General features: G+C 50.8%; 1 protein-coding gene across 2 annotated transcripts in view; it reads right to left on the bottom strand.

The window, feature by feature from the left end:
• The window catches only part of NRP2 (neuropilin 2), a 222,936-nt gene that overhangs the window by 174,171 nt on the left and 32,729 nt on the right, over positions 1–16,036 (bottom strand). The gene's annotated exons all lie outside the window — the stretch shown is intronic.

Below are 16,036 nucleotides of genomic sequence, written 5' to 3'. Positions count from 1 at the left end.
AAGGAGAATCCCATCCTTTGCAAAAACAGGGACAATCATGTAAAGAAGCTAGGCCAACCAATGTAAGTTTGATGCCTGTCCCTGTCTTCCGAACTCCAGCACCTGCCTGCTTCCTTCCCTGAGTTACGTGCGAGCACATAATTGGGTACCCCCCACATAGCAGTCGCTTCCATGCTTCCGTGCTGCCATTTGCTTAAGAAAGGGGTCCCCTCTCCCCCATTGGTTTCCTAGCACCGAAGAGTCTACATCAGGAGTGACTAGCCTTCTTCCTCGGCCAACCATCTGCAGACCACCTGCCAGGGCTGGATGCGGCCACTCTGTACTCTCACAAGCACCCATGGCTAGGACATGGCTCAGGAAACCCAGTCTCCCTTCTTTAGCTTCTCTGTGCACATCCAGCCCCCCCCCCAAATGATCGAGCTAATGTCTGAGAAGGCAATCCCCCATCCCCATCAGGGAACTGATCCCCACCAGGAGGACTAGGCTTGGTCTCAGCATTTTCCCTTTTTTTGCCATTGCCCAAATTGGTGGGCCAGGAGGGGGGGGGAATGTTTGAGGAGCCGGATCAGGCCCCTAGGCCAGGATTTAGTCACCCCGATCTAAATGCCTGGAGATGCAAGATGGGAGGACAAAGAAATTTCTATAGAAGGATTGCAAAATGCCACGTGATTAATTTTTTTTAACGTCATAACAATTACAGCAATGTGATCAGCCCGGATTGAACAGTCTTCCTTTTAAAACACACACAGTGAGAGAAAGAACGAGGCCCAAATGGATTTCATTTCCCCCCCCTCCATTTCTTCAAATAATGCATTGCTGTTTACAGGGCTCCCCATTTTACCCTCAAGAAAATACCACTAGGTATGTTAAAGGTAAAGGGGCCCCTGACCATCAGGTCCAGTCGTGTCCGTCTCTGGGGTTGCGGCACTCATCTCACTCTATAGGCCGAGGGAGCCGGCGTTTGTCCGCAGACAGCTTCCGGGTCATGTGGCCAGCATGACAAAGCCGCTTCTGGCGAACCAGAGCAGCGCACGGAAACGCCGTTTACCTTCCCGCCGGAGCGGTCCCTTTTTATCTACTTGCACTTTGATGTGCTTTCGAACTGCTAGGTTGGCAGGAGCTGGGACCGAGCAACGGGAGCTCACCCCGTTGCAGGGATTCGAACCGCCGACTTTCTGATTAGCAAGCCCTAGACTCTGTGGTTTAACCCACAGCGCCACCTGGGTCCCACTAGGTATGTTAGGTCAACGTTTACACTATTAACGTCCTGGTCAAATGGGGAAATAAATTCAGGTCCTCCCTACTTCTAGTCCAACACTCCAACGACCATTACAGACCTACGGCTCTTGCCAATTCTACCAAATAATATTGGCCTGTTCCATTTCTAAGCCCAGGCATAGGCCTGAATGGAACAAGAAATGCAGGTTCTCCACCCGCTGAATAATCATGTGTGGTTTGAGACAAACAATTCGTCTAAACCCTGCAAACTTTGAACCGATTGAGAAGCAATCCAAGCACATGACTAAACCACATGGTGGCCCTTTGCAAAGCAGCACCTGCCCCGTCCAACATTAGGGCTTTGTCTGTGAGATGTCTCACGTAGGTGGGCCCACACAGGAAGCTTCTGGCACAACTTTTTTTAAAAATGGCTTCCAGATCGCATTACGGCATCCCTCGTTTCTGTTCCAACCACAAGACTGAGTTTGCACACCCGTATCTGCCTCCTTTCCAAATCTCCCTCTCCCTCTCGGCTTTGCCTCCATCTCCTCCAACGTTTCAAGCCAAGCTAAGCAGTTGGAATTAAAAGACGGCAATAATCAACGGTGGTGGTTTCTGTGGTGCAGGCCCACAAAATAGCCTGGTAACAATTACATCTCGAGCGAGCAAAGCACTTTCAGCCCTTGGTTATAGCAACAGACCCAGGAGGGCGATTTCATCTTCAAGTAAACATTTCATCTTACGAATGCCACAAATCTGATTTACTATTTCATTACTGGCTAAGGGATGGGGGAGGGAATCTGCATCATATACACAATTGATAACATACTAAAGAATCCCAACAATCTCTCCCTTTTCCCACAGAACGTCCATCTGTATGGCAGGTTGGTTTTGTTTCCACGGGGTCTTGACTGCACCACAGCCGCCAACAGGCCCTTGTAAGCAACCTGTTGGGGATTACGAAGGAGACACTCCTTGGTCTTCCTACTTCCATGGTAGGCCTTCATGGCTGGGGATAATGGAAAGTCTGCCTAGGTGGTCCTTGAGAAATACAGTCACCTAAGAGTTGAGAGTGATCTAAGTTTCCGAGCACAATTCAAAGTGTTGATGCTGACTTTGAAAGCCCTCAACGGCCTCGGCCCAGTATACCTGAAGGAGCGTCTCCACCCCATCATTCAGCCCAGACACTGAGGTCCAGCGGTTCCCTCACTGCGAGAAGCGAATTTACAGGGAACCAGGCAGAGGGCCTTCTCGGTGGTGGCACCCGCCCCGTGGAACACCCTCCCACCAGATGTCATCTTCCCCAACCACTGGTCCTGTTAGCTAGGGATCATGGGAGTTGTAGGCCAAAACATCTGGAGGGCCGCAGTTTGGGGATGCCTGGCCTAGACATTCTGTTGTTGTGCCCATAGCCCAGGTTTACTTAGCTCCAGCTTCCCTATCTCAATTTCTAACACTGCTTATGAGCTATGCCTTTCCCACCCAATCCTTCTCTCTCTGGCAACTGCTCTAGTTCCACAAAGACGCAGCATTCTAGAATAAGGAATATATTTTAAAACAAGGAGCACCAAGAAAAGCTTAATTGCATGTTCCCTGCATTCTGCTTTCCCAACACAGCCCTGCAAAAATAATACTCCCACTTTCCCAAACCTCTGATTACCCAAATGCATCGGGTGACCTCATGGCCCTTCAGACACAAAATGAGGATGAAATATATATATATTTCGGGGGGGGGGGGGAGAAACGTCGCTTCGGCTGGATAGACGGCTGAAATTGGAGACTAGCAGAAGCTACTGTGCAATTATGCAGTGCTTGAAGTGCCCAGGTTTGGGCAATTTTTAACGTCGAGAGCTTCAGCAGACCGCAGCGAGGAGAGGAAGGAGAAAGGGTGAAGAAAAGAAAGGCTTCAGAGATTTTGCTCCTCTTAACGTCAGTCATGCTTGAATATCACCATCTGCGTAAAACAGCATGGCCTTGTGAATTATATATTACTTCTCAGCAGCCACCTCTCAATAGGAGGACCGGGGGTGGGGGTGGGGAACGTTCTTCCCTATAGGTGCCATTTCACTCCCCCCCCCAAAAAAAAACCTGAGAGAGTGATTGCCTCCAGCGTTTGCAGGGTCTGGTGCAGACGGGGTCAAGATTCAAGAGGGGAAAGGAAAAGATGGGCTCTGGCCCCCACAAACCTCTCCAACTTTCTTGTGGCCGGGCCTTTGGAGGAAGAAACTAAGCTGCCTACTAAATCACATAACCAAATCAGGCCATCGCCTTTAATGGCTGAGCACAATCCTCTACTTAGTGACAACGCACAGGAGGGAGCCTGCTCCTTGGCACAGATTAACAATTACAGCTTCTAACACAATGGCAAGAGATATCGGAGATAATTAGCTGCTTGCAAATCACCCCACTTCTGAACAGTGGTAGCCCAAGCTCCCTTTCTCTTCACGCTGCCTCTGGGGTCCCCCCCCCACCTCAAATCCACCCCAGGTTGCAAGCAAAACCAAATGGTGGTGTTTTTTTTTTTGCCTGGGCACTCTCCCCTGAATACCAGAAAGGGGTGTTTCTGAAACCAGTGCGGTTTCAGAGAAAACACCTCCGCTGGCTTCCGAGCCACACGCTGACTTCACTCAATAGGGATCTTCTGGCCCTTCCAGGTGTAACCCAACAGGGAGGTGCCAGCTGGCTCTCAAGCTGCAGAGGGTGTAATTTTCCAATTTGTATGCTCCTCTGCTAAAAGCTGGCAGGGAACCGGCGACCCTGGAGTCAACGTCCCGCATGCCATGGCGAGACCAAGGAGAATAGCAAAGTCAGACGCCAACAGCCTCGGGAAAGCGAGCCAGCAGGGCCTGAAAAGCTCTTTAAACTTTAGGAACTGCTTCGCTCTCCACCCCCCCCCCCATCTCCATCCCTGCAAGGCAGATCTCTAGGAGAAAAAAAATCACCCTCCTTCTTAAGAGAAAGACTCCCCGCTTTGTACAGAAGCTGCGAAAGGGAACAATGGCAACAGGAAACCTCATCTCAGGAGGGTCCCTCCTTCTGTCCGCCTCGCCAGGGAGTCATCGCTTCCTATCCCAGAAATGACTATTTTTATCTTTCACAAATAAAGTCAGCCTTCCTTTGCGTGCGTGCGTGTGTGTGTATGTGTGTTGCTTTGTTCTAAAACACTTGGTTGTTTGAATACTTTCTCCTCTTCACATGCCATTGCAAAAATTAAATTAAAAAAAATTGATGCGACTTTCCCCTTTCAGGAAAGGGGTGGAGATTAATTCTACAGAAATCACAAGAAAGTATTTAAGTGCTGAGAACTTATAAAAACATCTGGTTTTGTTCCACAGAGAGAACTTTCTCAACACAGAAACGTTCTTATACAAACCCACCGTTCTTACTAAAATCTCTTCCCTTCCCTTGGAAAGCAAAGCACATGAGCGTGCCTGCGTGTCAGTTTAGATTTCGCGCAGGAAAGCTACACGCCCATCTTTCAGCTAACTCCACGGAGGCAGATGTATATGCAATTTACACCTCTGTCCTGTACACACGTTTGCAACCCTCCTCGTAAAAACAATCACTTTCTATTTGCACAAGAAAGAAAGCCTTCCAAGATAAACATTCACACAACGTATGGTGTTTTGCTTGGAACAGGGCAAAGTCTTCAGGCAAAGAAAACATGTTTGCACTTTCAACGCTTCATCATCCCTCACAAGGTCATAACAGGATTCCCAAGTACAGTACTCTTAGAATATGAAAAAGTAAGTCTGAAAAGTATCTTCCCTGTCACAGGTCAGCCTGAAACTTCAAGCCACTTATTCCTAAGCAATTCCGATTGCTTCCTTTGGTACTGGGCTATAAGAATTCAAGATCCATCATTTAGGGCGATTCAGACATTCCACAAAAGGTTATTCAAGATTATACCCTCAACAAGCATAGGCAATAAATCTTGACTCATTGAGAAGCATATCTCTATAAAAGTATGAGCTAGAAATGGGGGGGGGGGATTCAGTTCAGGTCTCATTTAAAACTGAATCTACAAAATCCACATTTTCTGAAACCATATGTAAACTGAAACACAGCTCTACTTTGAATCCGCAGTTATGTGACTGCTGTTATGCAGTTCTCAAACCAATGTTACCAAAAATGCATACATTAAGGGAAAGTGGGGGTAAAAACGGATATATTGGTGAAAACATAAAGTGGTGTAGAAATGAAATATAAAAAAATAGCATTCGATTAAATAAATTTCCCTGCAAAAATGTGCACATTAGTCAAAACTGCATGTAAAATGTGTCATTGGAAGAAATTCCTAAAACGTGAGATTTTTTTTTAAAAAAAAACAAAACAAAAACTTACAAATTGAAAATTGAATTTATGTTTGGAAAAACGAGAAATGGAGAGCGCCAAAATGACAGACCCTTCCATCTCTAGTCATGACCACAAACAACACGATTGCTGCATTCAAAGTTTACATTTTTAGTTATATAGGCAATTCCCTCTTTGCACACATTCAAAAAAATGTGTGACCGTGTGCATCGCTGCAACCCAGAAGTGGTTAGAAAAGGGGGCATAATTAAATAATAATAATAATAATAATAATAATAATAATAATAATAATAATTTATTATTTGTACCCCGCTGTGAGGGACAGAGGATATCGCGAAGTCCCTCCCCTCCTGAGTTCAAGCCCATCCCCGAGCACAGGGGAAAGCAGAGAGAGTTCCGATTCCAGTGGGGAAGCAGGAAGTTGTGTCCGAGGCTCAGGCAAGGTAGCGGAGCCAGGGTCCCAGGGGGGACAGGAAGGGGTAAATAAGGGGGGGAGACCCATCCCCCCAACTCCGGAATTACGCAGAAAGAGGAGAGGAAAGAGGATGGGTCTACCAAAGCTTTTGTGTTGGAGAAAGACGCGCCAAAAGCCATTCGGAGGTTCTGAACCCGACTGAACACATAGCTCCGTGTAAATAGCAATGACTTCAGCACTGTAAATACGCAGCACCAATAAAAGAATAAAATGCAGAGCTGTGTAGAGTCGTGACTCTGAAGTAGCCCGCTCCGACCACTGTGACAGCAACCTCCGAATCTTTTTTGGGGCTACTTTGGAGTTGCCGGGATGAGTGTGTCAGAGGCGGAGAAATGGCGGCAGATCGCGGAGAAAGCCCAACAGGACCTGCAGCAACTGGCGCTGCAGGCACAGGGGGAATTAAAGGCAGCTAAAGAAGAAACCAAGAAGGTCCAGGAGGACCGGCTACAACTTGCGGAACAGGTGAGAGCGCTTCAGGAAAAAGAGCAGCAATTAAGGGCGGTGGCGGTAGAGCTCCAAAACAAGTTGGATGCCGAGAAAAACAAGGCGGGAGGGGCCCCCCAACTCCAAGTGCTGCCAGGAAGGAGAGCGGGGACCCTAGTAAGCAAGTTCAATGGAGACCCTAGGGAATATCATGGCTTTGAGACTGAGATCGTGTATGCTCTTGAGCTGCACCATGATGAGTTCCCTGATGATGAGCAAAGGGTAGCGTTTATTGTGGAACACCTTACAGGGGCAGCCAGGGAGTGGCTAAGACCGTTAATAGCGACAAAAAATCCTTGCATGAAGAATGTCAAACTATTTCTAGAGGCTTTGAAAACTATGTATGCATCCGATAGTCATATGGACCAGACCAAAGAGGAACTGCATAATTTGAGGCAAAGAACAATGACAGTTCGCGAATATTGGGCGAGATTCACCATGCTAGTGCACAGACTGGGGTGGGAACTGCACTCGCCTCCGATGGAAGCGGCGTTCTACCTAGGGTTGAATGAGGAGGTGAAAGATGAGCTCTCAAGAGGTCCAAAGCCCAGTAATATGGATCAGCTGAGCAAAGCAGCTCTAGCAGTGGGGGTGAGACAGGAATCCCGGTGGAACAACAAGCAAGCAACGCGCGCAAAGCGGGCTTGGTTCCCACGGTCGCAGGAGAAGCCACTCCCCCAACAGCCACCTCACGCCATGCCAGGGGCTGGCCAAGACCAGGAACCCATGCAAATTGATAGCGCGCGCGCGCGGGCTTTTCAAACCCCAGCGGCGACAAGACGCAAGGAGGGAAGGGGCGGGAATTGCTTTCTCTGCAACTCCCCCCAGCATCGCGTCAGAGACTGCCCACATCGCAGAGAATGGCAAGGAAAGGCGGGAACGGTTGTGCCCTCCCCCACTGACGCAGCACCACAGCAGGGAAACGGGAAAGCCTGGTTGCAGGAGACAAGGGGCAGCAGCCAGGCACAGTCAGCAGACAACAGCCCCAGCCCGCCCACCCACACAGCGAGGAGCAGAGCCAGCCCACCCCTCCCAGAGCAGGAGTGGTTCTAGAAGTCACGCTAACGCTCCCAAATGGCTATCCCCTGACGGTCCTCGCCTTAATTGACAGTGGTGCCTCAGCCAACTTCTTCTCGAGAAACTTTGCAGAAGAGCACCAGATCCAGCTTCTGCAGCTGGATTTTCCCCTGCACGTAGCCACCATTGACGGCAGAGAGTTGCTGGGAGGGGCCATCACTCATCAAACCCCCCCCCCATGAGAATGACGGTGGGAAGGCACTCAGAGACACTGGCTTTCAACGTCACAACCATCTCAGACCCCCCCATCGTTTTGGGCATGAGCTGGCTGGCGCGCCACGACCCCTCCATAAGTTGGCACCAGAGATGCATCACGTTTGGGTCGGACTTTTGTCTGGAACATTGCATGCAGCACCAACCAGGGGAGGGGCCTCCAATAGCCACGGTGGCCACCATGCATGCCAAAGGGGGTGAGGCGATACCCAAGCCGTACTGGGACCTGCAGGAGGTCTTCAGCGAAGCGGAGTCCGACCACCTACCCCCACACAGGTCTTTCGACTGCCAGATCAACCTGGTGCCAGGGGCAACGATACCCCCAGCCAAGCTGTACGCCATGTCAGATCAGGAACTGGAGGATTTGCGTGCGTTCATAGACAAGAACCTCAAACGGGGATTCATCAGAGAAAGCAAGGCAGCAGGGGGCAGCCCGGTCTTCTGGGTGGACAAGAAAGACACGCAACAGCGCCGTCTTGTGGTGGATTTCAGACGGCTCAATTCAGTGACAGAGCCAGTGGCTTTCCCCATGCCCAGAGTGGACGATCTCCTGACAGCGGCACGCAGGGGCAAGATTTTCACCAAGCTAGACCTGAGGGGGGCGTACAACTTGATCAGGATCCGGGAAGGCGATGAGTGGAAAACCACGATGTTCACGCCTCTGGGCTCTTTTGAATATCTGGTGATGCCCTTCGGGTTGCAAGGGGGCTCAGCATGCTTCCAGGCCTTCATGCACCACGTCCTGGGGTCCCTTCTCTTCAAGAACTGCTTGGTCTTCCTGGATGACATCCTTATCTATTCCGCTGACCCAGTGCAACATGTGAAGGATGTCAGGGAGGTGTTGCAACGCCTGAAGGAAAACCACCTGTATGTGAAGCTGGAGAAGTGCAAGTTTCACACCAGGGAAGTGGACTTCCTGGGCTACAAACTGTCAGACAAGGGACTGGCGATGGACAAGGACAAGGTGCAGGCCATCCTGGACTGGCACAGCCCCAGGACGCGCAAAGATGCCCAACGCCTCCTAGGCTTCGCCAACTTCTACAGGAAATTCATCAAGAACTTCTCGCGGGTTACGGCTCCCATCACGGACTGCCTGAGAGGCAAGCAGAAGTTCAGGTGGACACCAGAGGCGCAAGCAGCGTTCGAAAGCCTCAAGAGGGTGTTCGCGTCCGACCAGAACCTGTTCCACGTGGTGCAGGATGCGCCCCTACGCGTGGAGACAGACGCTTCAGACCGGGCGTTGGGAGCGATCCTGTTGCAACTGGACGCCAACAGAGAGTGGAGACCTTGTGCCTTCTTCTCCAGGAAGCTGACACAGCCTGAACGCAACTACACGGTGTTTGATAGGGAACTTCTTGCGATCCACGCTGCTTTCCAGCACTGGCGACACTTCCTGGTGGGCGCCAAGCACCCCATCCAGGTGTGCACAGACCACAAGAACCTGGAGTTCTGGAGAACGGCCAGGGTGCTCAACCAGCGACAGATACGGTGGGCAGAGTTCTTCTCGAACTTCAACTTCTCCATCCACTACATCCCGGGGGAGCAGAATGTCAGGCAAACCAGAGTACATGGAGCAGGAGTTGCCACCAGCGCCCAGGCACATTTTCCCCCCATCAGCATGGTCCTGCGGAGCAGCAGTGGTGAGCGAGGCAGAACTCTCAGCACTGACGGCAGCTGATGAGTTTGCCACCCGCATCTTCAGAGAACTGAGAGGGGGGAGGGAGCAGGCAAAAGACTTTGCAGAACGCAGGGGGCTGCTTTTCTACAAGGGTGCACTGTACCTGCCCACCACCCAGCTTAGACGTGCGGTCCTCAAGCAGATGCACGACAACCCAACGGCGGGTCATTTTGGGAGGGACAAAACCGCTCACCTAGTCATGAGACACTTCTGGTGGCCAGGGGTGCGGGAAGATGTTAGAGACTATGTACGGGGCTGTGACACCTGCCAGCGGGCAAAGGTAGTCAGAGCAGCGCCAGCAGGATTGCTGGAGCCCTTAGCCACGCCACACAGGCCGTGGGAAGTGGTGTCCATGGACTTCATCACAGACCTGCCTGCGTCCAGGGGCAAGACAGCAGTGTTGGTGGTGGTGGACCTTATGTCCAAAATGTGCCACTTTATACCGTGTGCCAGAGCGGTATCTGCAGAAGAGACAGCCAAACTGTTTGTTGACCACGTATTCAGACTGCATGGCTTACCTTTAAGGGTTATTTCGGATCGTGGCCGCCAATTTGTTTCCAGATTCTGGAGGCGGCTCATGAACCTCCTGCAGGTGGAGGTCAGCTTATCGACGGCTAGACACCCGCAGACCAACGGACAGGCGGAGAGGGTCAACGCCATTCTGCAGCAGTACCTGAGATGCTACGTCAGCCAGAGACAAACAGACTGGGTGGATCGCCTGCCACTGGCGGAATTTGCCTACAATAATGCAGTGCACGTCTCCACAGGGGTGTCGCCCTTTAAGGCCAACTACAGGCGCGACCTCAGATCTTTCCCGGAAAGGGAGGGGGAGGAGGAGGAGGAGGGCCCATTGGCAGAGGATTGGGCGGAGGAACTGGAGACGGTGCACCAGCAGCTCAGAGAACACTTGGAGAGGGCCAAGGAGGCGTACAAGAAGGGGGCAGATCGCCACAGGCGACAAGGGGAGGTCATCAGGGTGGGGGACAAGGTCTGGTTGTCCTCGGAGGGCCTGCCCACCAGAGGGAGGTGCAAAAAACTGGAGCCCAGACGGCTGGGCCCCTTCACGGTCACGCAACAGGTCAACCCGGTAGCCTTCAGATTGGCACTACCAGAAGACATGAGGGTGCATCCAGTGTTTCATAGATCGCTGCTGTCGCCGTACAGGGAAAGTAGCAGGCTCCGAGACAGCGAACAAACCCCCGAGGGAGGGGGGGAGAGGGAAGGCAGGGAGCAACTCAATGAGGCCACGGCCATCCTTGATTCACGGAGAGGGGTGGGGGGCCTGGAGTACCTTATGGCATGGGAGGATGCTCCACCGTCACAGAATCAATGGGTCCCAGCCACTCAGATACAGAAGGAATTCTTGGTGGAAGAATTTCACGCCCTCTTTCCCCACAGACCCAAGCCCTGGCACATGGAAAGGGAGGGGGAGGGGGAGGGGGAAGGAGTATGGGAGAGCAGTTCACCATGGAGATGGGAAGCGGAGTTTGAGGAACCAGAGGAAGAAGTATGGGCGTCGCCGAGATCCACTCAGTCAGAGGAAGAAGCTGACTGGCAGCACATTTTTACCCCCACCAGCTCTGACGCCACGGACTTTTTGGGATTCCAGTCCTCCCAGGCGGAAGGGGGGGGCGAGAAGGACTGGGGGGAGGTGTTCACACCAACGGGCTCGGAAAGTACTGAGTTCTTAGGCTTCCAGTCGTCACCGACACAGGGGGGAGACCTGGGGAGGGGAGAAGGGGAGCTTGGGAGGGGGGTGGATGTGAGGGACAGAGGATATCGCGAAGTCCCTCCCCTCCTGAGTTCAAGCCCATCCCCGAGCACAGGGGAAAGCAGAGAGAGTTCCGATTCCAGTGGGGAAGCAGGAAGTCGTGTCCGAGGCTCAGGCAAGGTAGCGGAGCCAGGGTCCCAGGGGGGACAGGAAGGGGTAAATAAGGGGGGGAGACCCATCCCCCCAACTCCGGAATTACGCAGAAAGAGGAGAGGAAAGAGGATGGGTCTACCAAAGCTTTTGTGTTGGAGAAAGACGCGCCAAAAGCCATTCGGAGGTTCTGAACCCGACTGAACATATAGCTCCGTGTAAATAGCAATGACTTCAGCACTGTAAATACGCAGCACCAATAAAAGAATAAAATGCAGAGCTGTGTAGAGTCGTGACTCTGAAGTAGCCCGCTCCGACCACTGTGACACCCGCCAATCTGGCTGGGTTTCCTCAGCCACTCTGGGCAACTTCCAACAAAGATTTAAAATACATTAACATGTCACACATTAAAAACTTTCCTGAACAGGGCTGCCTTCAGATGTCTTCGAAATGTCAGGTAGTTATTTACCTCTTTGACATCTGATGGGAGGGCATTCCACAGGGCGGGTGCCACTACCAAAAAGACCCTCTGCCTGGTTCCCTGTAGCTTTGCTTCTCGCAGTGAGGGAACCGCCAGAAGGCCCTTGGCGCTGGACCTCAGTGCCTGGGCTAAATGATGGGGGTGGAGGTGCCCCTTCAGGTATACTGGACCGAGGCCTTATACTGACACACTACACTGACACACACAGGGTCAGGGAATAAGACCCTCATGGAAACCAGTTGTGGCCTGTACTTAAAACCATATTTGATATAGGTAAAAGGTAAAGGGGCCCCTGACCATCAGGTCCAGTCGTGTCCGACTCTGGGGTTGCAGCGCTCATCTCGCTCTATAGGCCGAGGGAGCCGGCGTTTGTCTGCAGACAGCTTCCGGGTCATGTGGCCAGCATGACAAAGCTGCTTCTGGCAAACCAGAGCAGCGCACGGAAACGCCGTTTAGCTTCCCACCGGAGCGGTACCTATTTATCTACTTGCACTTTGATGTGCTTTCGAACTGCTAGGTGGGCAGTAGCTGGGACCGAGCAACAGGAGCTCACCCTGTTGCAGGGATTTGAATCATTTTACTTCTGATCAGCAAGCCCTAGACTCTGTGGTTCAGACCATAGCGCCACCTGGGTCCTAACAATATTTGATAATATTTGATATACCGTACCTCTAAAGATGCACTGTTTGAAGAGGGCTCCATTGGCGCCTTGACACCTATAGTTGTACATGCGACCAGCTGATGTGTGTTGGGAAAGTTTGAGGGTGCCTGTCAAATTCCAGGATCTGCTCAAGGCAAATGAAGCTGATGACCCAGGTGCCATGAGGACGCAGCAAAGCCCAGAGGCAATGGTCACCATAAATAGAATACACAGGACTCTGCATTGTTTCGTTCAGGCTTAGGCAAACTCGGCCCTCCAGTTGTTTTGGGACTACAACTCCAATCATCCCTGAGCACTGGTCCTGTTAGCTATGGATGATGGGAGTTGTAGTCCCAAAACAGCTGGAGGGCCGAGTTTGCCTATGCATGGTATATTTTATTTTATTACCATCTCCATAATTGAGAGTGTGTTCCAGCTGTCTACTCAGGAGACAAACTACGGCTTTCAGCAGACATGCTGGGAGAAAGAAAGAAAAAAGCATTCTCCCCTCTCCTTGTGACACAGAGTGTCACTTACTCATAACATGACGTTGCGAAATCAGGCATTCCCCAAAAACAACAGTCAATCGTGCGGCGGAAGGAACGCATGATGTTACGATGTAACTACATGGGGAAGTGAAACCACACTTTTATAAGAAGAGTACATAGGGCTGGCCCATGATGTTTTGTTGCCTGCATGCAAGGGGGTTGGGCCCAGCCTCTCTAGGTGGCTTCCAACATACTGTATATAAAAACATTAAACTTTTTTTAAAAAAAACTTCCCCATACAGGGCTGCCTTCAGAGGTCTTTTAAAGATTGCATAATTACTTATCTTCCTTGGCTCAGGGGTCGCATAAATCCATGCCCTCCTTCCTTTCTCTGATGAAAATAGGGACATTTAAGGAAAAGCAAAACATTCCGTGGTCAGGTTAGAAACCAGAACGGCTTCCATAAATTCAGGGCTATCCGTGGAAAATAGAGGCACTTGGGGAGTCTGACATCATCTGTTGTGTGAGGCAGCTGTTTATGCTGCATTGCTCTATATTACCTGCACTCACTGTCAGTGGCTCTCCACAGTTTAAGACTGGGAGACTCCCCTGGCCCCTAACTGGGATAAAGGTAAAGCTAAAGGGACCCCTGACCATTAGGTCCAGTCGTGACCGACTCTGGGGTTGTGCGCTCATCTCGCATTATTGGCCGAGGGAGCCGGCGTATAGCTTCCAGGTCATGTGGCCAGCATGACAAAGCCGCTTCTGGCGAACCAGAGCAGCGCATGGAAACGCCGTTTACCTTCCCGCTGTAGCGGTTCCTATTTATCTACTTGCATTTTGACGTGCTTTCGAACTGCTAGGTTGGCAGGAGCTGGGACCAAGCAACGGGAGCTCACCCCGTCACAGGGATTCGAACCACCAACCTTCTGATCAGCAAGCCCTAGGCTCAGTGGTTTAACCCACAGCGCCACCTGGTTCCCTGCCTAACTGGGATAGGTAAAGGTAAAAAGGTAAAGGACGCCTAGATGGTTAAGTCCATACAAAGGCAACTATGGGGTTGTGGCGTTCATCTCGCTTCCAGGCCGTGGGAGCCAGCGTTTGTCCACAGACAGCTTTCTGGGTCATGTGGCCAGCATGACTAAATTGCTTCTGCCGCAACAGACCCCGTGACGGAAACCAGAGTGCATGGAAACGCCATTTACCTTCCCGCCACAGTGGTACCTATTTATCTACTTGCACTGGCATGCTTTCGAGCTGCTAGGTTGGCAGGAGCTGGGACAAAGCAACAGGAGTTCACCCCGCCGCGCGGATTCGAACCACCGACCTGCCGATCGGCAAGGCCATGAGGCTCAGTGGTTTAGACTACAGAGCCACTGCATCCCACCTATCTGGGATACCAGGGACCAAACATGTTCATAGCTGACCCTACCACTAAGCTATGGCCTTTCTTCACTCTCCCCAACAATAGGATGGTCTTGGGCCATGCCAACTTTTGCACTTTGGCCATAGTCACTTTCACCCTTCGGCCCCAGAAAGGCTGACCACAGGTCAATGTGGCCCTTGGCCCAAAATTCTAGCCACCCATGCTCTAACCACCTCATTAACTCTCTCGCCCTTCCCGCAGCGAAGTTACTTAAAAAGTATGGAAAATGGGAGACAGGGCATTTTAATTCTGGCCTTTTACAGTGGTACCTCTAGTTGCGGACTTAATCCATTTTGGGGTGCTGTTTGCACCCCGAAAATTCCACAACTAGAGCGCCTCTTCTGCACATGCTTTAACAAAAGAGTGTTCCGGCTACCTAAAGCATTTTTTAAAGAACTTTCAAACCGCCCCCCCTTCATGGCGTGAATAAAAGATTTTGGTATGTTAGTGAATAACAAATCTGTGTTAGATGATCTAATGAGTAAAATATGCAAACTGCTTCGAAGGGCATACTCCTTCCCCTAAGTGACCTTAGCAGTATTCCCTTCAACACTTCTCAAGCCTCCTGCAACCTAAAAAGCTTACATTTTAACTATCGCAAATCTGCACATATTTCTGGGTGTCACACCTTTCATTAAAACATATATATTTGAACCCATACATTCCATCAAACTTGTGAAACTCTCTCTTGTAATGCCCAGATGGCTAGGGTTATTTGAGGACAGTTTAAGAGAACAAGAAAGAGAAGAGCCGAAGGCTCACGCTGCCTAACAATTCAGGCAAGGTTTCTGGAGGAGCTAAATTGCTCAAAATTTATCCCCGTACCAACTTATTATAGGGTGGAGTGGGCATGGGGAGAGAGAAAAAGCATTTCCTACTGCTAAGCAACTAAGTCAATAGCAGCCAAGATGGCACTTTCCACAGGCTGTTAAGAGCGACTCCCATCGGCCCCAGTGAGCACTACCAACGGTGAGGAATGATGAGAGTTGGAATTAAATCATACGGACTAGGGTCAAGAGTGGATCAGATGCACATTCCATCGTGGGAAGAGGACAATGTGCATATAGTTTTGCAGATGTATGTTCTGCTGTGTTTCACACTTGTATCCTGGGAATTTCAGGAAATACCATACATTTCCGTGTACAACACGCCCCCATGTATAACACGCCCCCTATTTTGGGTGACTCAAAATTAAGAACGGGGGGTGATTTCCCAAAGTTGTTGAGCTTTTTTTGGGGGGGGGGATTCCACAGAATTGTTGAGCTTTTTGGGGGAGGATTGCCCACAGTTGTTGAGCTTTGGGGGGTGGGGCAAGAGTTGTTGAGCTATTTTTGGACCGGCAATGCCACCCGCGTGTGTCGCCGTAGCAACCTATCCTCTGTCCCATCACCGTAAAAAGAAGCAAATCGACCGCCCAATTGCCACAGCGACAGCCAATCAACATCAGCTATTGCAGCAGCCACCAATAGCAATCTCCAGCTCATGGCAGCAACCTATCCCACGGCCCCACAATGCACTACCCATGTATAAGATGACCCCTAATTTTGAACATGATTTCAGAATTAAAAAAAAAAAAGCAGTCTTATGCACGGTATTAGAGCATTCTGTCCACCCACCCCACTTCCCCAGATTCCATGCTGATGTTGGACCAAAGAATGGCCCTCTCTACAATGCATCAGCGC

The sequence above is a fragment of the Zootoca vivipara genome, chromosome 1 (assembly GCF_963506605.1).
Source record: "Zootoca vivipara chromosome 1, rZooViv1.1, whole genome shotgun sequence".
Lineage (NCBI taxonomy): Eukaryota > Metazoa > Chordata > Lepidosauria > Squamata > Lacertidae > Zootoca > Zootoca vivipara.
Note: the sequence above shows the minus strand (reverse complement) of the source record. Positions and strands in the feature narration are given on the sequence as shown.